The sequence below is a fragment of the Salmo salar genome, chromosome ssa23 (genome assembly GCF_905237065.1).
Source record: "Salmo salar chromosome ssa23, Ssal_v3.1, whole genome shotgun sequence".
Lineage (NCBI taxonomy): Eukaryota > Metazoa > Chordata > Actinopteri > Salmoniformes > Salmonidae > Salmo > Salmo salar.
This window is the reverse complement of record NC_059464.1, coordinates 38,714,330-38,739,417: the sequence shown is the minus strand read 5'-3', so window position 1 is coordinate 38,739,417 and position 25,088 is coordinate 38,714,330. Positions and strand designations below refer to the sequence as shown.

Here is a 25,088-nt window from a genome sequence, read left to right as displayed (position 1 = left end):
CTATCCCCGTTCCTTTGTTCCACAGAGGTCACATTTCTAACAGGATAATCCATATATCCATCACATCTTAAGCCCTCTGCTCCAGCCAAACTGCAAGGATGTGGGCAAAAATATCTCAAAAGTCAACTAAATCAGTAATCCTCCATGCGGTGTTGTCTTTGGCTCATAAGGAGTTGGATTATATTTACAAAGGCACAATAGGAGTGTAGATTGCCTCTGCCTTTGTGGAAATGTTGCCATGTAATGATTTCACCTGTGACTTTGATCTCTTTCAAAGACCCTCAAGGCCTTTTTCTAATCACACAAGGAACAGCTGCCATTTGCCGTCGCAAATGACTCTCAAAGAAATATTGTGTGAAACATTCCTTCAGTGTATTAGTTCATAGGAAATAGAGACTTCAACAGAATCAACAAAAAGCAGGAGTTTGTAGCCATTGTTGTTTATATAGACTTCGCTTCTCTGCTATTTCATGCTATCCGGCCCCCTTTCAACATCTCCCTGAAGTGACAGGGTGCCTGGTATTGATTTCAGTTAAAGAGAGAGTGAGAGATGAAAAGGTGCTGTTGTCAGGGTTGAGGTACTGTTGCCACCAGGTAGATTAGTGGCGTTGTTGAAGTCTGCTCTGGATGTAATGATATCACTCCAGTAGACCAGGGGGATGACTTACGGGGCACGGTACAGTTCATCTTAACTGGAGACCCATTACTCTTTCCGATTGTGATTATAAAATAAGTTACACCTGAGACCTTTAAATGTGGACAAAAGGTCACTGTAGGGGCAGATTTGTGTGCTGTGGCTTTGCTGTTGACTCGTTTCAATTGATCGCCTGTGTCTTCGAGAGAACAAAGGAGGTACCTTAGATGTAGTTTCTCAATTTAAGATTATATTCTTTACTGCCTTTCAAAAGGCCTAGAGGCCAAAAAAACATCCACCTAAAAAGTTGCCTTCTTTTCAACATGTTTCAATGGTGTTTTTCTGCTAGTGATGTAGAGCATCATACGAGAGATACTGTATAATGACGAGATGGTCTTGTCTCTTCCCTAACAATGGGAGTCGTTGTCCCAAAGGCGGGAAGGCAGGCGGACTGCTTATCGGTCTGCTTATCAGTCTGCTTATCACTGTATTCACACATGGACAGATTTTGACATGAGTGGACCCTCTCGCTTCGCCTCTTCCTCTCAGATCATACTGAAAGCATCAAGAATCATCAACCTGTCCGAGGGCAGTCGCTGAAGGGAAGATTTAGACTGACTGTAATTGTGACCCCAGACAGTACATGGAGAACAGTGTTTTCCAGTGACTTCTGTTGCAATGCAGTATCATTTGAATTGGATACAAGCCATTCTGAGTAGTCTGAGTTTGCTGCTTTTCATGATCATTTTATGTTCTACCTACAGTACATAATTGTGATCCCTTTTGATCCATGTCATGTTGGTATGAACATTATGGACATTAAAAGTTACATTTGGGAGAAGAGTAATTGCAACTGACCTCAGCTGGAAAGATGAGAGGTTCAAAATATGACTGCAAAGTTTCTCTAAAGTCTCTCAAACAATTGTAACTCAGGAGGGAATTATATTTTTGTAAAGCAAGAAAGAAAAGAAAAAGAAAAAAGACCATTGTTGACATGACAGGTAGAGTAATATGAGGAAAGAAGTCTAATTTGCCTGTAAGGCTACAACTTGATATGTGACATGAACATTAGCATAACAATGACAAAGTTTATGACCGTTAGCTTTGATTCTGAGACAGAGCTGAGCCACCTATTAAAAAAGTGTTTTAAAAACTATTTGCCCTCTTTTAACACCTCTTTTGACACAGATTTTGGAAAATGATGATAGGAAACCTGTAATATCACATTCAATTATTTGGTCACTTGTCTCCAAACAAGTACAATTCAAATCAGACAACCTTTCATATGAATTTGTCTAAATATTACAATCTCAAATGTCGGGGGCATTATGTGGACCACATTATGTACCAGATACAAACCCTGCGGGCCAATTGCAACCATCCATGGCCCCCAGATTATCGCTATCTGATCTGTCGTTAAACCATCAATCACCAGCACAGCTGATCTCAATTGCATCCGTTATAGGCCATCAATTTACCTCTCCCTAAAGCGGATGTCGGGGTTTACTCTTAATCCTGATTGCTGCCAACATTTTCATGAATATTACGCACTCTGGTCGGTATTATCATCGGAACAATTTAATCCTTTTAATTGAGCAGACTAATGACGACTTATCTATTTGGCAACCATTCTGTTGAATTTAAATAAAATATAACTTTTCTTTGTTTTCCACGGCAAATCAACAATGGCAATGTAGCCATACCCTACCTATTTATAAATGGAAAAATGGTTTAGGATTACATTTTCGTTTCCAATTAATGTAATCCGTTAAAGGTCCAATGCAGCCATTTTTATCTCACTATCAAATAATTTGTGTAACAATTAAACTACTGTTATATGAATGTTTTCAATTAAAATGGTAAAAAAATAAACAAAAATAGCTTCTTAGCAAATCACAATTTCTCAAGCTAAAATGTAGCTAGGACTGTCTGGGAGTGGTCTGAGTGAGGGGACTAATTGCATGAGCCTAATGGCAGGGATATGTAACCTGAAAACTAGCTGCTTTTGGCAGAGATATTTGAAACTCTTTTTGTTATCTATTAACTTATACCACCTGGGGATGCCGCCAGGCAGGCCAAAACTCCATCCCACCAAAACGAGCTGAAATTTCAGGTGGTCTTTTCAAACAGCACTTACACTAAAAGCCCATTATCATAATTTTCACAATTTCACAAAATTATTTGTTCTTATTTTTACTATTTTCTACATTGTAGAATTATAGTGAAGACATCAAAACTATGAAATAACACATATGGAATCATGTAGTAACCAAAAAAGTGTTCAACAAATCAAAATATATTTTATATTCTTCAAATAGCCACCCTTTGCCTTGATGACAGCTTTGCACACTCTTGGCATTCTCTCAACCAGCTTCATGAGGTAGTCACCTGGAATGCATTTCAATTAACAGGTGTGCCTTCTTAAAAGTTAATTTGTGGAATGTATTTCCTTCTTAATGCGTTTGAGGCAATCAGTTGTGTTGTGACAAGGTAGGGGTGGTATACAGAAGATAGCCCTATTTGGTAAAAGACCAAGTCTATATTATGGAATGAACAGCTCAAATAAGCAAAGAGAAATGACAGTCCATCATTTTACTTTAAGACATGAAGGACAGTCAATAAAGAAAATTTCAAGAACTTTGAAAGTTTCTTCAAGTGCAGTCGCAAAAACCATCAAGCGCTATGATGAAGCTGGCTCTCATGAGGACCGCCACAGGAATGGAAGACCCAGAGTTACCTCTGCTGCAGAGGATAAGTTAATCAGAGTTACCAGCCTCAGAAATTGCAGCCCAAATAAATGCTTCACAGAGTTCAAGTAACAGAAACATCTCAACATCAACTGTTTCAGAGGAGACTGTGTGAATCAAGCCTTCATGGTCAAATTACTGCAAAGAAACCACTACTAAAGGACACCAATAATAAGAAGAGACTTGCTTGGATCAAGAAACACGAGCAATGGACATTAGACCGGTGGAAATTTGTCCTTTGGTCTGGAGTTGAAATTGGAGATTTTTGGTTCCAACAGCCGTGTCTTTGTGAGACGCGGTGTGGGTGAACGGATGATCTCCGCGTGTGTATTTCCCACCGTAAAGCATGGAGGAGGAGGTTGTTATGGTGTGGGGGGCGTTTGCTGGTGACACTGTGATTTATTTAGAATTCAAGGCACACTTAACCAGCATGGCTACCACAGCATTCTGCAGCGATTCGCCATCCAATCTGGTTTCGGCTTAATGGGACTATCATTTGTTTTTCAACAGGAAAATGACCCAACACACCTCCAGGCTGTGTACGGCTATTTTACCAAGAAAGAGAGTGATGGAGTGCTGCATCAGATAACCTGGCCTCCACAATCACCCGACCTCAACTAAATTGAAATGGTTTGGGATGAGTCGGACCGAAGAGTGAAGGAAAAGCAGCCAACAAGTGCTCAGCATATGTGGGAACTCCTTCAAGACTGTTGTAAAAGCATTCCGGGGAGAAGCGGGTTCAGAGAATTCCAAGAGTGTGCAAAGCAGTCATCAAGGCAAAAGGTGGCTATTTGAAAAATCTCAAATATATTTTGATTTGTTTAACACTTTTTTGGTTACTACATGATTCCATATGTGTAATTTCATAGGTTTGATGTTTTCACTATTATTCTACAATGTAGAAAAAGTCAAAATAAAGAAAAACCCTTGAATGAGTAGGTGTTAAAAAACTTTTGATCGGTAGTGTGTATATATATATATAATATATATATATATATATATATACACACACACCTTAGCCAAATACATTTAAACTCAGTTTTTCACAATTCTTGACATTTAATCCTAGTAAAGATTCTCTGTCTTAGGTCAGTTAGGATCACCACTTTATTTTAAGAATGTGAAATGTCAGAATAATAGTAGAGGTGATTTATTTCAGATTTTATTTCTTTCATCACATTCCCAGTGGGTCAGAAGTTTACATACACTCAATTAGTATTTGGTAGCATTGCCTTTCAATTGTTTAACTTGGGTCAAACGTTTCGGGTAGCCTTCCACAAGCTTCCCACAATAAGTTGGGTGAATTTTTGACCATTCCTCCTGACAGAGCTGGTGTAACTGAGTCAAGTTTGTCGGCCTCCTTGTTCGCACACACTTTTTCAGTTCTGCCCACAAATTTTCTGGAATTGAGGATTGAAGTCAGAGGTTAGGGCTTTGTGATGGCCACTCCGATACCTTGAATTTGTTGTCCTTAAGCCATTTTGCCACAACTTTGGAAGTATGCTTGGGGTCATTGTCCATTTGGAAGACCCATTTGCAACCAAGCTTTTACTTCTTGACTGATGTCTTGAGATGTTGCTTCAATATATCCACATAATTTTCCTTCCACATGATGCCATCTATTTTGTGATGTGCACCAGTCCCTCCTGCAGCAAAGCACTCCCACAACATGGTGCTTCACGGTTTGGATGGTGTTCTTCGGCTTGCAAGCATTCCCCGTTTTTCTCCAAGCATAACAATGGTCATTATGGCCAAACAGTTCAATTTTTGTTTCATCAGGTCAGAGGACATTTCTCCAAAAAGTACGATCTTTGTCACCATGTGCAGTTGCAAACCGTAGTCTGGCTTTTTTATGGCGGTTTTTGGAGCAGTGGCTTCTTCCTTGCTGAGCGGCCTTTCAGGTTATGTCGATACAGGACTCGTTTTACTGTGTATATATATACTTTTGTACCTGTTTCCGCCAGCATCTTCAGTGATTTGCACTTTTCGCACCAAAGTACGTTCATCTCTAGGATACAGAACGCATCTCCTTCCTGAGAAGTATGACGGCTGCGTGGTCCCATGGTGTTTATACTTGCGTACTATTGTTTGTACAGATGAACGTGGTACCTTTAGGCATTTGGAAATTGCTCCCAAGGATGAACCAGACTTGTGGAGGTCTACAATTTTTATTCTGAGGTCTTGCCTGATTTCTTTTGATTTTCCCATGATGTCAAGCAGAGGCACTGAGTTTGAAGGTAGGCCTTGAAATACATCCATGGGTACACCTCCAATTGACTCAAATTATGTCAATTAGCCTACCAGAAGCTTCTAAAGCCATGACATCATTTTCTGGAATTTTCTAAGCTGTTTAAAGGCACAGTCCACTTAGTGTATGGGATCTTGTAATGTAGACTGTACTGTACTGACTCTGTTTTACAAATCTTTCATTGAGAGTATTTTAACTTTTTGTATTGTTTGTTGGTTTGGCAATGCCACTGTCAGCCAGAGAAATATGCTGAGAAGGATCATCACCACAGCAAGCAAGGTACTTGGAGTCAAACAGACAGGCCTGGATGAGATCTTTAAGGTCAGGGCCCTCCGCAAGGCTCACAAAATCATTTCAGACCCAATACACCCCCTGTTCCCGGACTTTGAACTACTCTCCTCTGGGCGAAGGTATAATAGAACTAGACAATCATTTGTGCCAGGTGTGATATCCCTCCTAAATAGCTCAGGCTAATGTTCCTATTGACTCAGTAAGGCCAGCAGGCTAGTGTTTTAAAAAAAAAAATGCTTTATTGGTGTGTAACTGTTATAAAAGTTGTATTGTCAGTTTTGTTTTGTATTTAAACGTCTACATGACTCTGCAACAAAATTTCCCCATGGGGACAATAAAGTAAGTAAACTTCTGACCCACTGGAATTGTGATAAGTGAAATATTCTGTCTGTAAACAATTGATGGAAAAATTACGTGTCATGCACAAAGTAGATGTACTAACCGACTTGCCAAAACTATAGTTTGTTAACAAGAAATTTGTGGTTGAAAAACGAGTTTTAATGACTCCAACCTAAGTGTATGTAAACTTCCGACTTCAACCGTATATTTGTGTGTGTGTGTGTGTGTGTGTGTGTGTGTGTGTGTGTGTGTGTGTGTGTGTGTGTACAACACAGAAAAATCTAGTTTTTCACTGCACTGGACCTTTTAAGGATTTTACTCTAATTAAAATATGGCCATTTCTTAACAAGAGTGAAAAATGAACTATTCTTGAACTATAGGCTACACATTTTACATTTGAAACGATATAAATTGGGATTGTGTTGTATTTTTTATCAAATCATAACCGAGTGGCACAGCTGTCTAAGGCCATGCATCTCAGTGCTAGAGGCGACACTACAGATACCCTGGTTCGAATCCAGGCTGTATCACAACCGGACGTAATTGGGTGTCCCATAGGGTGGCCACAATAGGCCCAGCGTCATCCGGGTTTGGCCGGTGTAGGCCGTCATTGTAAATAAGAATTTGTATTTTTGGTCCATTGTTTATTAATAGAACAACAGGATAAAACTTAATAGTAAACCTTTATATTTCTTACAGGTCTGAAGTAATTAGTTCAGTAGGCCTATAGTGGCATAGTGTACTTTGTTGAAGAAAAAATTTCTGAATAGGAATGTGGTAGGGAGAGTAATTTGATATTCTTTGGAAGTCGTTATCTTAAAGCTGGAATCCTTAATGGTGAAACAGCCGCATCCGTTTGCGATATTACAACAACAAAGATGTTACTGCAAACTACGAACACAGTTTTTCCCCTCTGACATCTTCACATGCGCGCTAGAAGAGCACAATATGTACTGCAATGTTTTTAACATGCTGCACAACGCTCCTCAGCTCAGGAACAAAAACAATAACAATGGTGGTGAGGCGGTCAGTCTCTACTGTGGATTCCATCTTTGATCGGTTGTAGACATGTTATGACCATCATTTTGACCATTGAAGTCTATGGCCATATGGAATTGTGACTGGCTATGTGCGGCTTCTGAACAGATGCAAAGTGCTTCATTGTATAATTATATTTAAATTGCCTATCACACATGTTGCTGCAATCCATATCACTTTCATTTACAATGTGGTAATTAATTAAAAGTTGGTCTTCAATAACTTGTATGTAGGCGTCATTGTCTGCAATTAAACATGTTAACTCAATTATTGTAATTGATTTAGGTTACATTTCCAGTCAAATAATTTTATTTCAGTTTTAATGTCATTTTTCCATTTATCTTTTTCCTTTTTTGATTTCATTGTACTTCAATCGTGCGGGAGTAGTGAACGGCAGACAATGACCATTTCCACTGTCTAGTATGAAGCCGTCTGGACACCGTAACAATGTCTAGTAGTTTATTCTTGTACTCTCCTGTTAGTAGCTACATCCATTTTTGGACATATAAATTAATGATATGTACGTACCCATTGATTCTTGAAGAATATAACTTATAAATCCTCATGAGCTTAGTCAACTGTAAATTTAGGCTTGTTTTACTCCAATGTTTGTAAACAAAATAAAGGTAAACAAGTACTGCATAGCCTCTAAACATGGTTAAAACTAGAAAGTTGATATCATGGATGGTCAGTCCTTGCATCCATAGCTCCATCTATGAATTTGAGAGTGGTTACATTTCTCCAGCCCCATCCCTTTCTAGCAAAACAGTGGCGGGGATCTTTGTTATTGTTTCAACTCCTGATTGCCGCTTTAAGCAATCCAGCGGTCACCTGCAGGAGCATATTAAGTTCTGCCTTGTTCGTTGCAATGCACTCTGCATGTTTAATGATAGCTACAGATATTATCCCTATAAACATCTGCATTGAGATGATCAGGAAGTATTTGAACCATAGACAGAAGGACAGTTCAACAAGCATAGGTCAATTTGTATCTTGCCTTCAAATGATTCTCACCAATGTGCTACATCAGTGTATTCATTCTTATAAACCGGGTGGTTTGAGCCCTGAATGCTGATTGGCTGACAGCCATGGTATATCAGTCCGTATACAATGGGTATGACAAAACATGTATTTTTACTGCTCTAATTAAAATTAAAAATTAAATAAAATGTTATTTGTCACATGCGCCGAATACAACATGTGTAGACCTTACAGTGAAATGTTTACTTACAAGCCCTTAACCAACAATGCAGTTTTAACAAAAATAAGTGTTAAGTAAACAAATAGGTAAGTAAGAGATTTAAAATAAAAGTAACAACTAATTAAACAGCACTAGTAAAATAACAATAGCGAGGCTATAAACAGGGGGTACCGGTACAGAGTCAATGTGCGGGGGCACCGGTTAATCGAGGTAATTGAGGTAATATGTAAATCTAGGTAGAGTTAAAGTGACTATGCATAGACAATAAACAGAGAGTAGAAGCAGCATAAAAGAGGGGTCTGGGTAGACCTTTGATTAGCTGTTCAGGAGATATGGCTTGGGGGTAGAAGCCGTTAAGAAGCCTTTTGGGCCTAGACTTTGCACTCCGATACTGCTTGCAGTGCGATAGCAGAGAGAACAGTCTATGACTATGGTGACTGGAGTCTTTGACAATTTTTAGGGCCTCCCTCTGACACCGCCTAGTATAGAGGTCCTGGATGGCAGGAAGCTTGGCCCCAGTGATGTACTGGGTCGTACGCACTACCCTCTATAGTGCTCTGCGGTCGGAGGCCGAGTAGTTTCCATACCAGGCAGTGATGCAATCAGTCAGGATGCTCTCGATGGTGCAGCTGTAGAACCTTTTGAGGATCTGAGGACCCATGCCAAATCTTTTCAGTCTCCTGAGAGGGAATAGGCTTTGTCGTGCCCTCTTCATGACTGTCTTAGTGTGTTTGGACCATGATAGTTTGTTGGTGATGCGGACACCAAGGAAATTAAAGCTCTCAACCTGCTCCCCTACAGCCCCGTCGCTGAGAATGGGGTCGTGCTCCATCCTCCTTTTCCTTTAGTCCACAATCATCTCCTTTGTCTTGATCACGGTTGTTGGCCTGGCACCACACGGCCAGGTCTCTGACCTCCTCCCTATAGGCTGTCTCATTGTTGTCGGTGATCAGGCCTACCACTGTTGTTTCATTGGCAAACTTGATGATGGTGTTGGAGTCGTGCCTGGCCATGCAGTCATGAGTGAACAGGGAGTACAGGAGCGAACTGAGCACTTACCCCTGAGATCCAGTGTTGAGGATCAGCAGATGTGTTGTTACCTACCCTAACCACCTTGGGGCAGCCCGTCAGGAAGTCCAGGATCCAGTTGCAGAGGGAGGTGTTTAGTCCCAGTACACGTCCTGGTAATCCGTCTGGTCCTGCGGCTTTGTGAATGTTGACCTGTTTAAAGGTCTTACATCGGCTACGGAGAGCGTGATCACACAGTCGTCCGGAACAGCTGATGCTCTCATGCATGTTTCAGTCTTACTTGCCTCGAAGCGAGTATAGAAGTAATTTAGCTCGTCTGGTAGGCTCGTGTCACTGGGAAGCTTGCGGCTGTGCTTCCCTTTGTAGTCTGTAATAATTTGAAAGCCCTGCCACATTCGACGAGCGTCGGAGCCGCTGTAGTACGATTCAATCTTAGTCCTGTATTTACAATTTGTCTGTTTGATGGTTCATCAGAGGGCATAGCGGGATTTCTTATAAGCTTCCGGGTTAGAGTCCTGCACCTTGAAAGCATCAGCTCTACCCTTTAGCTCAGTGCGGATGTTGCCTGTTTAAAGGTCTTACATCGGCTACGGTAATCCATGGCTTCTGGTTGGTGTATGTACATACGGTCACTGTGGGGACGACGTCATCGATGCACTTATTGATGAATGTAGTGACTGAGGTGGTATAGTCCTCAATGCCATCAGAAGAATCCTGGAACATATTCCAGTCTGTGCTAACAAAACAGTCCTGCAGTGTAGCATCCGTGTCATCTGACCACTTCCGAATTGAGTGAGTCACTGGTACTTCCTGCTTTAGTTTTTGCTTGTAAGCAGGAATCAGAGGATAGAATTATGGTCAGATTTGCCAAATGGAGGGTGAGGGAGAGCTTTGTACGTGTCTCTGTGTGTGGAGTAAAGGTAGTCTAGAGTTTTTTTCCCCCCCTCTAGTTGCACATTTAACATGCTGGTAGAAATTAGGTAAAACGGATTTAAGTTTCCCTGCATTAAAGTCACCGGCCACTTGGAGCGCCGCCTCTGGATGAGCGTAGTAAATCCTTCCCGACCGACTCATTAAAGAAAAAGTATTCCTCCAGTACGAGTGAGTAATCCCTGTCCTGATATCTAGAAGCTATTTTCGGTCATAAGATACAGTGGTGGCAGAAACATTATGCACAAAATAAGGTACAAATAACGCGAAAAAACACACACAATAGCACAATTGGTTAGGAGATCGTAAAACGGCAGCCATCTCCTCCGACGCCATTATTACGTTGGTAACCAGTTGATAATAATAATAAGGCACCTCAGGGGGTTTGTGGTATATGGCCAGTATACCACGGCTAAGGGCTGTATCGAGCACTCTGCGTTGCGACGTAGTTAAGAACAGCCCTTTGCTGTGGTATATTGGCCATATACCACACCACCTCTGACCTTATTGCCTCATTAAACTTTCTCTCCTGATGTTTTCAGACTACTTCACTCATTTAGTCATCCTTTTGCTCCTCCCCTTCTATCCCCAGCTCCGTCGAATGTAGTTGTCCCTTTTTTCCTCAAGGGACATGCAAGCAACCTTCTTTCTGGAAGAACATACTGTATTGATGAATAACGTGATTACTAAATGGTTTCCTCTTTGAATAAATTGAGTTATTTACATGGATGATGCTTCCTGTGTATTTACACAAAGCAACAATAAATCAGAGTACACAATGATAAAGTGTTTGCAGGTGTTCAGGTGGGTTCAGAACAATTGATATGTAACATTAATAAAATGTTCTGCTACCGCCGATGCTTGGCTGCAGTTAATTAGTTATGCAATTGGTGAGGGTTGCAATGCATTATTCTAGAGCCTTGGCAACACATTGTCTACCAATTGTCTAACAATTTTATTCTCTCAACTTTCCTCTTTTTTATAATGGCCGTGGTCTCTAGTAATACAGTATTTCTCTCACATCCTTCACTCGAGCGATGAACGTAGAAGGCCCAAAAAAGTATTGTACCACAACATCTGTTTAGAAGAATCCTCACCATATTTTATTTACAGACAAATTGTCTCAATTAATTAACTGTTAAAGAGGGAATTACGATTGAGCATTAAGACGAGTGAGCCTTGAGCATCAATAGCAGTGATAGCATTTGTGGCTATAACAGTCAGGCCAGGGTTTGTTTCTACTCTCCTTGGAAAACCCCTTCCAGCAGTGGTCCAGCCTGAAGAGTAGGGATGTCTTTGAGGTTGCCCTCTCTATATTGAATGCATTGCATGTGTTCTCCATTCTCTGATGTAAATCTTCCCTTTATTCTCTTAAAAACCTCTTAAGGATCTGACACATTTTTCAATGTTCATCTAAAATGACATACCAAAATCTAACTACCTGTAGCTCAGGACCTGAAGCAAGGATATGTACAGTGAGGGAAAAAGGTATTTGATCCCCTGCTGATTTTGTACGTTTGCCCACTGACAAAGAAATTATCAGTCTATAATTTTAATGGTAGGTTTATTTGAACAGTGGGAGACATAATAACAACAAAAAATCAAGAAAAACGCATGTCGAAAATGTCATAAATTGATTTGCATTTTAATGAGGGAAATAAGTATTTGACCCCCTCTCAATAGGAAAGATTTCTGGCTCCCGGGTGTCTTTTATATAGGTAATGAGCTGAGATTAGGAGCACACTCTTAAAGGGAGTGCTCCTAATCTCAGTTTGTTACTTGTATAAAGACACCTGTCCACAGAAGCAATCAATCAGATTCCAAACTCTCCACAATGGCCTAGACCAAAGAGCTCTCCAAGGATGTCAGGGACAAGATTGTAGACCTACACAAGGCTGGAATGGGCTACAAGACCATCGCCAAGCAGCTTGGTGAGAAGGTGACAACAGTTGGTGCGATAATTCGCAAATGGAAGAAACACAAAAGAACTGTCAATCTCCCTCGGCCTGGGGCTCCATGCAAGATCTCACCTCGTGGAGTTGCAATGATCATGAGAATGGTGAGGAATCAGCCCAGAACTACACGGGAGGATCTTGTCAATGATCTCAAGGCAGCTGGGACCATAGTCACCAAGAAAACAATTGGTAACGCACTACGCCGTGAAGGACTGAAATCCTGTAGCGCCCGCAAGGTCCCCCTGCTCAAGAAAGCACATATACATGCCCGTCTGAAGTTTGCCAATGAACATCTGAATGATTCAGAGGACAACTGGGTGAAAGTGTTGTGGTCAGATGAGACCAAAATGGATCTCTTTGGCATCAACTCAACTCGCCGTGTTTGGAGGAGGAGGAATGCTGCCTATGACCCCAAGAACACCATCCCCACCGTCAAACATGGAGGTGGAAACATTATTCTTTGGGGGTGTTTTTCTGCTAAGGGGACAGGACAACTTCACCGCATCAAAGAGATGGACGGGGCCATGTACCGTCAAATCTTGGGTGAGAACCTCCTTCCCTCAGCCAAGGCATTGAAAATGGGTCGTGGATGGGTATTCCAGCATGACAATGACCCAAAACACACGGCCAAAGCAACAAAGGAGTGGCTCAAGAAGAAGCACATTAAGGTCCTGGAGTGGCCTAGCCAGTCTCCAGACCTTAATCCCATAGAAAATCTGTGGAGGGAGCTGAAGGTTTGAGTTGCCAAACGTCAGCCTCGAAACCTTAATGACTTGGAGAAGATCTGCAAAGAGGAGTGGGACAAAATCCCTCCTGAGATGTGTGCAAACCTGGTGGCCAACTACAAGAAACGTCTGACCTCTGATTGCCAACAAGGGTTTTGCCACCATTTACTAAGTCATGTTTTGCAGAGGGGTCAAATACTTATTTCCCTCGTTAAAATGCAAATCAATTTATAACATTTTTGACATGCATTTTTCTGGATTTTTTTGTTGTTATTCTGTCTCTCACTGTTCAAATAAACCTACCATTAAAATTATAGACTGATCATTTCTTTGTCAGTGGGCAAACGTACAAAATCAGCAGGGGATCAAATACTTTTTTCCCTCACTGTATATTCTTGATACCATTTGAAAGGAAACACTTTGAAGTTTGTGGAAATGTGAAATGAATGTAGGAGATAACACATTAGATCTGGTAAAAGATAATATGAAGAAAAAAAATGTTTTTTTTGTTTGTTTTTGTACCATCATTTTTTAAATGCAAGAGAAAGGCCATAATGTATTATTCCAGCCCATGTGCAATTTAGATTTTGGCCACTAGATGGCAGCAGTGTATGTGCAAAGTTTTAGACTGATCCAATGAACCATTGATATCTGTTCAAAATGTTGTATCAAGACTGCTCAAATGTGCCTAATTGGTTTAGTAATACATTTTCAAGTTCATAATTGTGCACTCTCCTCAAACAATAGCATGGTACTATTTCACTGTAATAGCTACTGTAAATCGGACAGTGCAGTTAGATTAACAAGAATGTAAACTTTCTGCCCATATCAGATATTTCCATGTCCTGGGAAATGTTTTTGTTACTTAAAACCTCATGCTAATCACATTAGCCTACGTTAGCTCAACTGTCACACTGGGGGGACCGATCCCGCAGAGGTTAAAGTATGTTAGCTCCTCTTTTTTAGTATAGAAGACCTTTAGCATTTACGCAATCCTTCAGGCTCTTTCCAAACATAAACTAACCACATCTTTTATTGAAGCAGCATGAGACAAGGCAGTCTTCGAAAACTATTAAAGTTATTGTTAAAATTGCAGTTGTTGTTTGAGGAAATCGAACATGGTACAGTCAATCGAGGCATGTATACCATTGCAGTAATTGTCAGATAATAGAACACAATTTTCAGTATGCATTTCAACACTACACATGCTGGTGCATTGGAAGAGATTTACACACACGCACATTTGTTTTGCTGTCATCAGTCACTGTGATATGTTTTTTTTCAGGTCATTTAGCAATCTTCAGAGAGGATCTTTTAGAAGTGCTTAAGATGTGCCATGGAGACAAGCATGTTGTAATGAATTCTCGGGGGACTAGGATCAAAGGCTGAATTTGAGGATTGTAATCTGTCTATTGGAAAGAAGCTAAGGTCTTGGTCCTTTCATGTGACGGTGTTTAGACGATATGATGCGACTCCCTACAGTTTCTAGTCATTTGGAATAAGGAACGATGTTGTTCATTAGGCCATTAGCATTTTGAAGGACACAAAAACATCACAGAGATGCTTCTTTTTCAGAGAAAGCGTTGTGTACAGCCAAGGGACTAATTTAGAAGGCACTAAATCATTTTGCTGTAACACAAATAGTCAATTTTCTCATATCATGACCTGCCTTTTGATTCGCTTTTCATTATTTTTTATGTTATTGTAATGTAATAGACAGATTTGAATTGATTTTGTGTTTAGGGATGTTCCTGGGGTGGGAACGGCTTTGAGTTCCTTACTTTCTCAACAAATTAACCAATAGATTGAAAACCAGCATTGAAGACATATATTTCAGGAGTGTGTTTTGTTTGCACAGCAGTGTGTCCCATGAAGGCAGTTTACACTTGATTGAGGCATGACCCATGCAGTTCTGATGGCAAGCCTGGCTGAGAAGTCACGCAACTTGACTGTTTCAACCAGCTGCGCATACTGGGAAGTTGTTGCCTATACTTTCTCTTTCATAGGGGGATTTGAATGGCAAATCCAGTGAGGGACTAGTCATGTGTGTGATACTCTTTACTGCCTACAATTATGCTCTATTGTTATCGCCAAATTATGTCTCAAAATACATTGGAAAATATAGGTGACCAGGCCAGACATTTGTCCTTGGGAATGTTCGCTGTTGCAGCAGTAAAACATGATGTGCTCTCACAAGTCCCCTTAACGCATGAGGACATACATCATTATCCCACACAACATCCATTTGGTCTGGGGCCACATAAAAAAGAGACAACATAAAAAAAAACGCACATTCTTCCACTCTGTCACTCCAGGCAATTTTCATAAGAGGGTGTTCATGGGATATAGGGAGTGGAGGGGGCCTCAAAATCCTTTTTATGACCTCAGCAACAAGCCTATACGGCTGAGACAAACAAGTGAAGGATGGCAAAAGCGCAAATGATTATAGATGATATCTACAATGAAAGAGGATAAATGATGCGTGAATTAATATGTACTGTATCACCATGGCAGATTATTTTCCCCCGTGACACCCTTTCCCAGAGAGGATCCCCTTTAAAGGATCCACTCAATACGAGCTAAGAGCTGTAAACCGATGACAAAATGTTCCCTTTATGCTATTGTCATAACACGGATGAATTTAGCTTCTTTGCATGAGTAACTGGCATTACAGACCCAAACAAATGACATAAATACAAGTCAATCATCCAAAATGGCTTTTATTAAATAATTTAATCAGTGTTGCAAGTGATTGATGCCAATGAAGTGTAAATAGTAAGGATCTCTGCCTAGATGACTGGAATCCCACATCTCTTATGATGTAATACACGTTTTGGTCACCTTAATAACCAACAGTAATGTAATGTCTTTTTTTTCTTCATTTATTCACTTTATTTGTGGGTTGAAATTTCACACAACAACATATAGCTTTTCTTGTGCTTCAAATTGAATCAATGAATACATTTGTCAAGAAAGCACCTTCTTTCTGGATTAGTTTGATTTCAACTTATACGTGTACGTATTAATTGCTGTATGTGAGCCACACTTGTGTGATGAGTAACGTTGCCTAACACCAGGTTACTTGTAATACCTAGGCTTTATCTCAGTCTTCTGGTGCACAGGAGACCCGGGTTCGAAACCTGTCAGAGACACAAACTCACATTCAACTCTTGTCACCTGGAAACACTACAACCACCATCAGTATGAATGGAGCTCATTTGCATGGACACCTCTATTAATATTGATGAACCCTATGTTTGTGACTTGCTGCGAAGCAATTTCCTAGAAGATGCAAGAGGGCTTATTCATGTAGCTGTCTGCAGCTTAGGGGCAAGTGCAGCCACACAACTCTCCCAGCTAAATGTGGGTCATTTGAGAACATTTGGGGGGGTAAATGATTTTTCATATTTAGCCATGGTAATTGTGATACTACATAATTTAGACTGCATTTAGGGGAGATGTTTCATCTTATGATGTCTAAGATCAAAGTTATAAATTGGCCAATTGCTGATAGGAGACATGGAAAGCAAGCTAGTTCAGAATTAAGACACATCTGGACTGTTGACTAAGTCCGTCTTTTGTCAACAATCAATCAATGAATCAATCAAATGTATTTATAAAGCCCTTCTTACATCAGCTGATGTCACAAAGTGCTGTACAGAAACCCAGCCTAAAACCCCAAACAGCAAGCAATGCAGGTGTAGAAGCACGGTGGCTAGGAAGAAACAGTCTTGAGATCAATGTAATTAACTGCACATAAGTTTATTTTTTTTAAATAACATTTTGTATCGGTGCAACTCAAATTTGGCGAGTCCTGGAGACTTGAACGCAACTTGAAGTTTTGCAATGCTGAACAGAGATATTTGTTAGAGGGCACTATAGTGACTGCAGAGCCTTTCAAATATCTTAGAATTTGTCCAGGGAACCAGCAACCAGAAGAATAATACACCTGCCACTTCCAGTCAGCCTCAGGCTGTGACAAGGGGCACTGTGCTATCCATTTAGACCCAAATGCCAACGGGGCCTAGGAAGACTTTTACTCTCTCAGTGTAGTAAAAAGATTACTGAAAAAGATAGTTGTTTTGGTATTTGGAGCAATCAACCTTCTTTTGAGTTGTAGCCCCTTTCCCTTGATAGTCTCACTAAAGTGGGAATTGATTGTCTCATTTTGGTTATGGAAAAAGCTGGAATTCCCCTAACTTGCTTCCTCGTGACTCCAGTGACAAATGAACTATTGATTAGTTGTTTACCATTTGATGAATATCATGATAGACCTATAGCGTTTCTGAGAGAGTGGCTCTGTAGTCGTAGGTATGTGTGTTGTGTTGTAAAATACCCAATCGCTAATTGTTATTGGTACTTCCTTTCCATCATTTAAATTTGGAACTCCCTGGAACTCGTACCAAGAATAACTGATGTCTTTTTCAAATTTGACCGTTAAATTGTCTGATACATTTTGCCCATGATATTATGAAACTATTAGCTTGGACAGAACACCTCTAAGCCTCTGAAATCCACAGTTAATATCCGTCCTCCGCATTTACAACACAACAATCCTAAATGAAGACCTCAAAATGTATTTTAAGGCTTCCACTCTTTTTGGAGTGGCTTACGTCGTTTCCAATCGATCGTGGAAGGGAACCGGCTCGGAGACGGTCAAGCGTTTAGGGGAGGGACAGGGTTCAGTACTAAGCAGACTGACTCCATTTAGCTTCGCTGAGGCCCGGAGTGTTGCTGTCGTAACCTTTGCTATTGATTCAAGCTGATTTGTTTAAAATGTCAAGTACAACACCCGGGCAGACGGTGCTCACAGATGTTGGCTCTCTGACTATCTGAGCTATGAACTCTACAGTGTAACTGGTGGTTACCCGGTTCAGTTTATGTCATGCTACTGACATATTTGTAAATTGCTAATCTACTCTGGATTTTTATCAACTAAACTATTACACAAATAGCATATGATGTTTTACAGCACTTGATGCCATAGTGTTGTTCTCAGTTCTTTTTTAACTGCATTTTCAGTGGAAAAGCTTTTAACAGGACTTTTCTGGGGACTATAAACGAAAGGGACTTGTGAAGTTGCAATGACCAAAGCTCTCCCAGCTTGTTGCAGTGGGGCTCCCGAGTGGCGCAGCGGTCTAAGGCACTGCATCTCAGTGCTTGAGATGTCACTACAGACACCCTGGTTTGAATCCAGGTTGTATCACAACCGGCTGTGATTGGGAGTCCCAGAGGGCGGTGCACAATTGGTCCAGTTTTGGCTGGTGTAGGCCGTCATTGTAAATAAGAATTTGTTCTTAACTGAATACAATTATTATTATTTTTTTTTTAAATCAAGACGAGTTTGGTGCTTCTTTTAGTTTGTGTCTGTGTGTCCGTGTGTCTGTGTGTCCGTGTCTCTGAGGAAAGCCCACAGGGTTAGGCCTTTACTTTCCATGCAAAGGAACAGAAACTAAAGACAGCAACGCAAGGCTGTGTAGCACTTACCAAAAGTCTTTATCAAAATATATAAATAATCTCTCGTCCACCGCAACGCGAAGCCCCTCTCATTTATCGTCTCAATAAATCCTGTCGGCAGGTCTCTGCATCGGTCATCAGTCAGCGCCTACCTTAACTGGGTCAAGACCGCCAAGGCTCCAGAGACCACTTCCCCCTCTCTGTCTGCAGAATGCTGGCTGAACACAGCTGGGACCGGGCCATCGCTCAGGCCTAATAGGGACCCGCAGAATTCGAGATGAATTCCGGGGAATGTGGTGGGGCATTTACCGTTTGGAGAAAAGAGGGGCTGTTCCGAGTCAAGGGTGTGATTCAACTGTCACACTGCACCTTTAGTGCAACTTCACTGTGCAATGAATGGTCTGTTTTCACATGAACATCTTTTTAATAGCAAGATGTCATTTGTACCAAGCTGTTCTTTGTGAATCCTTTTTCTCTATATTGGTAGCCTATGTATGCAGTTGCTACATACTCCAGGTGCCTTCAATATGAGGGAGATCCGATGCCTTCTCTCGTTGCTTTTCAGACAGAGCTTGAAGTTGGACAGTGCATCATGCTGCACAGCAAGGATCCCATTGAGATCCTTGTGCTTCTAGTATCCATAAAGCATGTCCATAAGCAGCGATACCATGAAAGCTTGTGGTCTAAGATCGAGCTGCAAGGCTTCCGATGAAAGCTGTTCCGAGGACCAGCAAAGACAGGCGGCTGAATTAATGAAAGCGTTATCAAGGGAAGCGTGTGGCGCACGCACTTAGGGAAGGTGTCCTGGGATGATTGAGGATAGAGATGTAGCTCCAGACATTCCCAGGGAATTAGATTAAGAAACAATGTCTCCACAAGAGCACACAAAGAAAAATGTCCTCTATCCTGCCGAGTTTAATACACTCTGCAAAAAAATGACAAGACAAAATACCCTTTATTCATTGGAGCTGTGATTAAATCTTACAGGGATTGTGTTCTCTCTCACTCATTTTTTTTTTACATTCCACCCCTGACACTTCTAATTACACCTTTGAATAACAATACCCACACATATTACAGGTTTTATACCAGTATATTTTCAAAGAGAAATTCTGTACATTCCCCATTTCCCAATTATAAGTCAGGTAAGCTAAGGCAATGTGAGGTGGCTCTGCTAGGTACCTTGTGAATAAACTCAGATATTCAGGGAGCCCAGTCTTACTGTGCGTGCAGGTACCTCCGACTGGATTAGTCAAACGCCTTTTTGTTTGTGGGCATTTGGCTGGCAGTTCTGGGTTCAGGCTGAGTACAGCGCTTTGATGTATCGATTTACAAAAGGCTGCACTGGGAACAGCTGTGTTCCTCCATAGTCTGCGTTCCCGCCGAGTGACAGGCTCTCCGAGCAGCGGAGACAGCGTATGTCTCATTAGAGAGGGAGTCTTAGTGTGTGGCTCTGTAGCCATGACAGTTAATAGAGGGTGGGAGTCTGTTTGTTTGTTTCATTAAAGCTTGCTCCCATTTATCCAACCTAAGTTCAATTCTCCTGCTTAGAGGACTTTCAATATAATTGAATTGTTTTATCAAGGCATATTACGGTAATTCGCTTATAAATCAACTTCTGTTTGGCCAAATCGCTTCACGACAGTTCTGGCTGAAAGACTCGCTTCCCTGCTTTAATTCAGTTGGCCAATGACGGGCCTGCAGCAGGTGGTGGTGGGGAGGTGGAGGTTTGTCAGTAAATTGTTGACGTAACACGCAAGTGAAAAAATGTAGCGGTATGTTGACATATAAATACATCACAAGATTTATGCCCATTGGTGCCTCAGCTAGCGTGGTGGAGTTGTACTAGTGTGCTGTGCTCATAGGCTAGAGGATAATAGGTGAACGACATTCCGCACGTGGCTAATAGTAAAAGAGGGGGAGAGACGTGACGCTATGCTGATGGTGATAAAGTTTGTAAAACTAACAAATACATTCCACTATGCCCATAGAGAGGAAGCAATGAGAATTATATTTTGCTTACTGAATGAAGTCAAAAGTGAGCTAGCCATTCAGACAAACCTTACTGATTGAACTACCATTTGAAAAGAATATCGCAGATGACTGAAATGACAGCATTCATATTCCCATACCTCTCATAAACAATGTGCTATCAGCCTAACTGTATTAAAAGAAGGAATAAAAATAGATTGATGTAATTATTATTATTATTATTATTATTATTATTATTATTATTTAGCTGATATCAAGTTATCCATTTTACATTTTGGACTTGAGACCCTGCTCAGTACAGTAGGAAAGATGGGGGAGGTGAGTGTTGGTGCAGAGATGCAGCCAGTCATCTCCATCACAAATGTCTGTGTTGTCTACTGACCGGGGCCATCGTAGAAGTACCAGAACATCCATAGAACACTGCTGGTATGTCATAGATGCTCATCTTGACTAGAAATTCAAACTTTCAACAGAACCCTCAGTAGCTTCATAACCATTTCTACCTTTTCACCTCTGCTATGTTGACACCTCGTTTTGTAGACCCTCATCAAGCCCACCAAACGAGTAGAATATTCTCATTAAAATAGGGGCCATGTATGAGTAATTATGGAGAAGGGCTTTTTTCTTATCATGAACACAGCACTGCCTGTGATTTGGTGAGAAAGAGAAGTGACTCGCACCAGTGAGCTGATGAATAGAGAACATTGTTAATTAGGTGAATTACTGTATGCAGCATAGACATAGAAAGCATGGATGTCTCTTGTACTTTCCAGACTGCACTCCTCAGAAACCGCTTATTGCGTCAAAGCAGAACACAAAGGCTTGAGCAGTTAGGCGTAGACACAGTTTAGCAAAGCAGAACATTGTGATAGGCTATCACTGTTTCCATATATTTATTTTACCTCTATTTAACTAGGCAAGTCAGTTAAGAACAAATTCTTATTTTCAATGACGGCCTAGGAACAGTGGGTTAACTGCCTTGTTCAGGGGCAGAACGACAGATTTGTACCTTGTCAGCTCGGGGATTCAAACGTGCAACCTTTCGGTTACTAGCCCAACGCTCTTAACCACCCTGCCGCCCCTAAAAAGTGAGTGGTGACTCCTGGATTGTTTTTGTCTCTATTGAGAGTTTGGTAGCTATCCCTCTTGAATGGGTTGTGCTTCTTCAATGGAGCCTCAATGAGCCCAGCCTCTGACATGATTTGAGCGTCTTAGCATCGGAGGCTACACTATGAAAACAAGACCCAGTAAATTAGCTGCCCTAAAAGGCTCTGTCATTACAGAGTTTGGTGGTTAATGCTAATGCTAATGCATGGGGGGCAACTGGCAGACTTTAACTCTAAGGGGTCTGGGTATGCAGATGGTTTGCTACTCTGCAGGTACTCCCATTAAGACCTGAAGACTGAGACTGGAACAAGATGCACAGCAGTATTTACAAAACTCACAAACAACTCACTGACATCTGGGTACAGTCTCAATGAGGAGGAGTATTCACTGTCGTACAATCAGGGATGGGCAAAAATACAATTACAATAGTTTTTTACAAATACCCTAAAGAACAACATATCAAAATAAATTACTACATACATTTGCAAAGTATTGTATTTAATTAAAATACAAAAATATATTAGCAAGTAGCCCCCTTAGCAACAACAACATTCTCAGTAATGGTTATATAACTTTTTGCTTACTTTTTATCTACCTCAGTTCAATGCACTACCTGTAATTCGCTCTGCATACGAGCATCTGCTAAATGACCAACATTTTTATTTAAATGTAAAAATGAACAACTGCAAAGCACACTATGTATTACTATTGGTCTTGTTTTGGGGGCGGAGCTCATTAGAATAATACTTGGCATGTTTTATGTGTACATTTTACCATTTACATTTTGTCATTTAACAGACACTTATCAAATCAAATGTTATTTGTCACATGCGCCGAATACTACAGGTGTAGACCTTACCGTGACATGCTTACTTACAAGCCCTTAATCAACAATGCAGATCAAGTAATAGAGATAAGAAAATATTTACTAAATAAACTAAAGTGAAAAAAAGATATAGTCCAAAAGTAACAAAAACTAAATATGTATAAATAATAAACAGCGAGTAGCAGGAGTGTAAAAACAAAGGGGGAGGGTCAATGTAAATAGTCCGGGTGGCTATTTGATTAATTGTTCAGCAGTCTTATGACTTGGGGGTAGAAGATGTTATGGAGCCTTTTGGTCCTAGACTTGGCGCTCCGGTACCGCTTGCCATGCGGTAGCAGAGAGAACAGTCTATGACTTGGGTGACTGGAGTCTATGACAATTTTTTGGGGCCTTCCTCTGACACCGCCTAGTATATAGGTCCTGGATGTCAGGAAGCTTGGCCCCAGTGACGTATTGGACCATATGCACTACCCTCTGTAGCACCTTACAGTCAGAGGCCAAGCAGTTGCCATACCAGGCGGTGATGCAACCGGTCAGGATGCTCTTGATGGTGCAACTGTAGAACTGTTTTGAGGATCTGGGGACCCAGGCAAATCTTTTTAGTCTACTGAGGGGGAAAAGGTGTTGTCGTGCCATCTTTATGACTGTGTTGGTGTGTTTGTACCATGATAGTTTGTTGGTGATGTGGACACCAAGGAACTTGAAACTCTCGACCCGCTCTACTACAGCCCAGTCGATGTTAATGGGGGCCTGTTTGGCCCACCTTTTCCTGTAGTCCACAATCAGCTCCTTTGTCTTGCTCACATTGAGGGAGAGGTTGTTGTCCTGGCGCCACACTGCCAGGTCTCTGACCTCCTCCCTATAGGCTGTTTCATCGTTGTCGGTGATCAGGCCTACCACTGTTGTGTTGTCGGCAAACTTAATGATGGTGTTGGAGTCGTGCATGGCCACTCAGTCCTGGGTGAACAGGGAGTACAGGAAGGGACTAAGCACGCACCCCTGAGAGGCCACACTGTTGAGGATCAGCGTGGCAGATGTGTTGTTGCTTACCCTAACCATCTGGGGTGCCCCGTCAGGAAGTCCAAGATCCAGTTGCAGAGGGAGGTGTTTAGTCCCAGAGTCCTTAGCTTAGTGATGCGCTTTATGGGCTCTATGGTGTTGAACACTGAGCTGTAGTCAATGAACAGCATTCTCACATAGGTGTTCCTTTTATCCAGGTGGGAAAGGGCAGTGTAGAGTGCGATTGAGATTGCGTCATCTGTGAATTTGTTGGGGAGGTATGCGAATTGGGGTGGGTCTAGGGTTTCCGGCATGATGGTGTTGATGTGAATCATAGTGCCATCAGACTTCTGATAAATATCAATGCAGGGTGAAAGTGGGCCACATAATTGTGAAGCTCTATAAGAAATGGTATAGAAAAGTATTTTAAAATAGAAATTACAGCTCTTGAGAGTATCTTGTTAGAAAATACGTAAAGTTACTTGAAATACATATTTAAAATACATTTAACAGAAATACTGCCCATCACTGCCTACAGAAAAGGCTGCAAAATGAATATGTTACGTTTACGGTTTCTGTACTGTGGTACTGTATAGAGGCAGTAAATATACAGGTATAGGAAAGAAGGAGGTGTGTTCTCTCTGTATTCCCTGTCCTGTCCTTGGGGCAGATTAGCAGCCCCAGCCCCTATCTTGGCAGACCCCCGGCTTCACACCATATTAAGCAGGATTTATCACCCGGGGCGGCAGCTGTTGACGGCTCAGTGATATGCTATTTCACAGACATACTGCCCCACTGGTGGATGTAATAATGTTATTTCTGTCTTATCTCCACAAGATGAACTGTGCCCCCATCCACGCCCACCTCCTCTCCATCTGCACTCTCACACACACACACCTTCACGTAGGTAGATTACATCCAGGTTGTTTCTTCTTCTTTTCATGATTATTATTTCACAACAGAGATTGCCTTTGGATCCCCAGCTGTTTCAGTTGAGTGGCCGCCACAGCTAATGGTGGGATAATGAAGGAGAACAATAACTTGAATTGATTGTTATCTGAAGGTGGGAATGACCTCGGGAAGGCGGGCAGCGTGGTGATTGGTGTTATTGATATACCCCCTACCACATCAGATAAAGGTATGCGGAAATGGAAGAATTGAATTAAGGACCATTTTTGAGAGGGTCTCATGTCCCATGGTGCTGTTCAATGGAAATTCAGATTGATAATTGAGGCTAACAGTTTATCACTATACAATTTCACCAAAGGAGAATGCATTACCTTGTTAAGCAGTCCAAATACCATTTAATTTTCTATACCATCCTCTGGTAGCGCTAGGAATTTAGTGCAGGGTACCTGAATGCGTTTCGTATAGTATAAATGGTTTGGCCTCTCCCTCTAAATTTGTTATCCATATCTCTGGTATTCAAATGCCTCCCCATGCAAATTGTTCACTTCCAGAAGGATCCCCGCAGCATCCCTGGCAAAGTTTAATTTCATTGAGGTGGACAGGGATGTGAATTATAAGGATCTGTTTCACTTAAAGTTATAACTTTCATTATTCTTCCCTT

At 41.2% G+C, this 25,088-nt stretch overlaps 1 protein-coding gene across 3 annotated transcripts in view; it reads left to right on the top strand.

Annotated features, from left to right (window-relative positions):
- Positions 1–25,088, top strand: part of tafa5 (TAFA chemokine like family member 5) — a 125,113-nt gene that overhangs the window by 86,320 nt on the left and 13,705 nt on the right. The window lies entirely within an intron of this gene.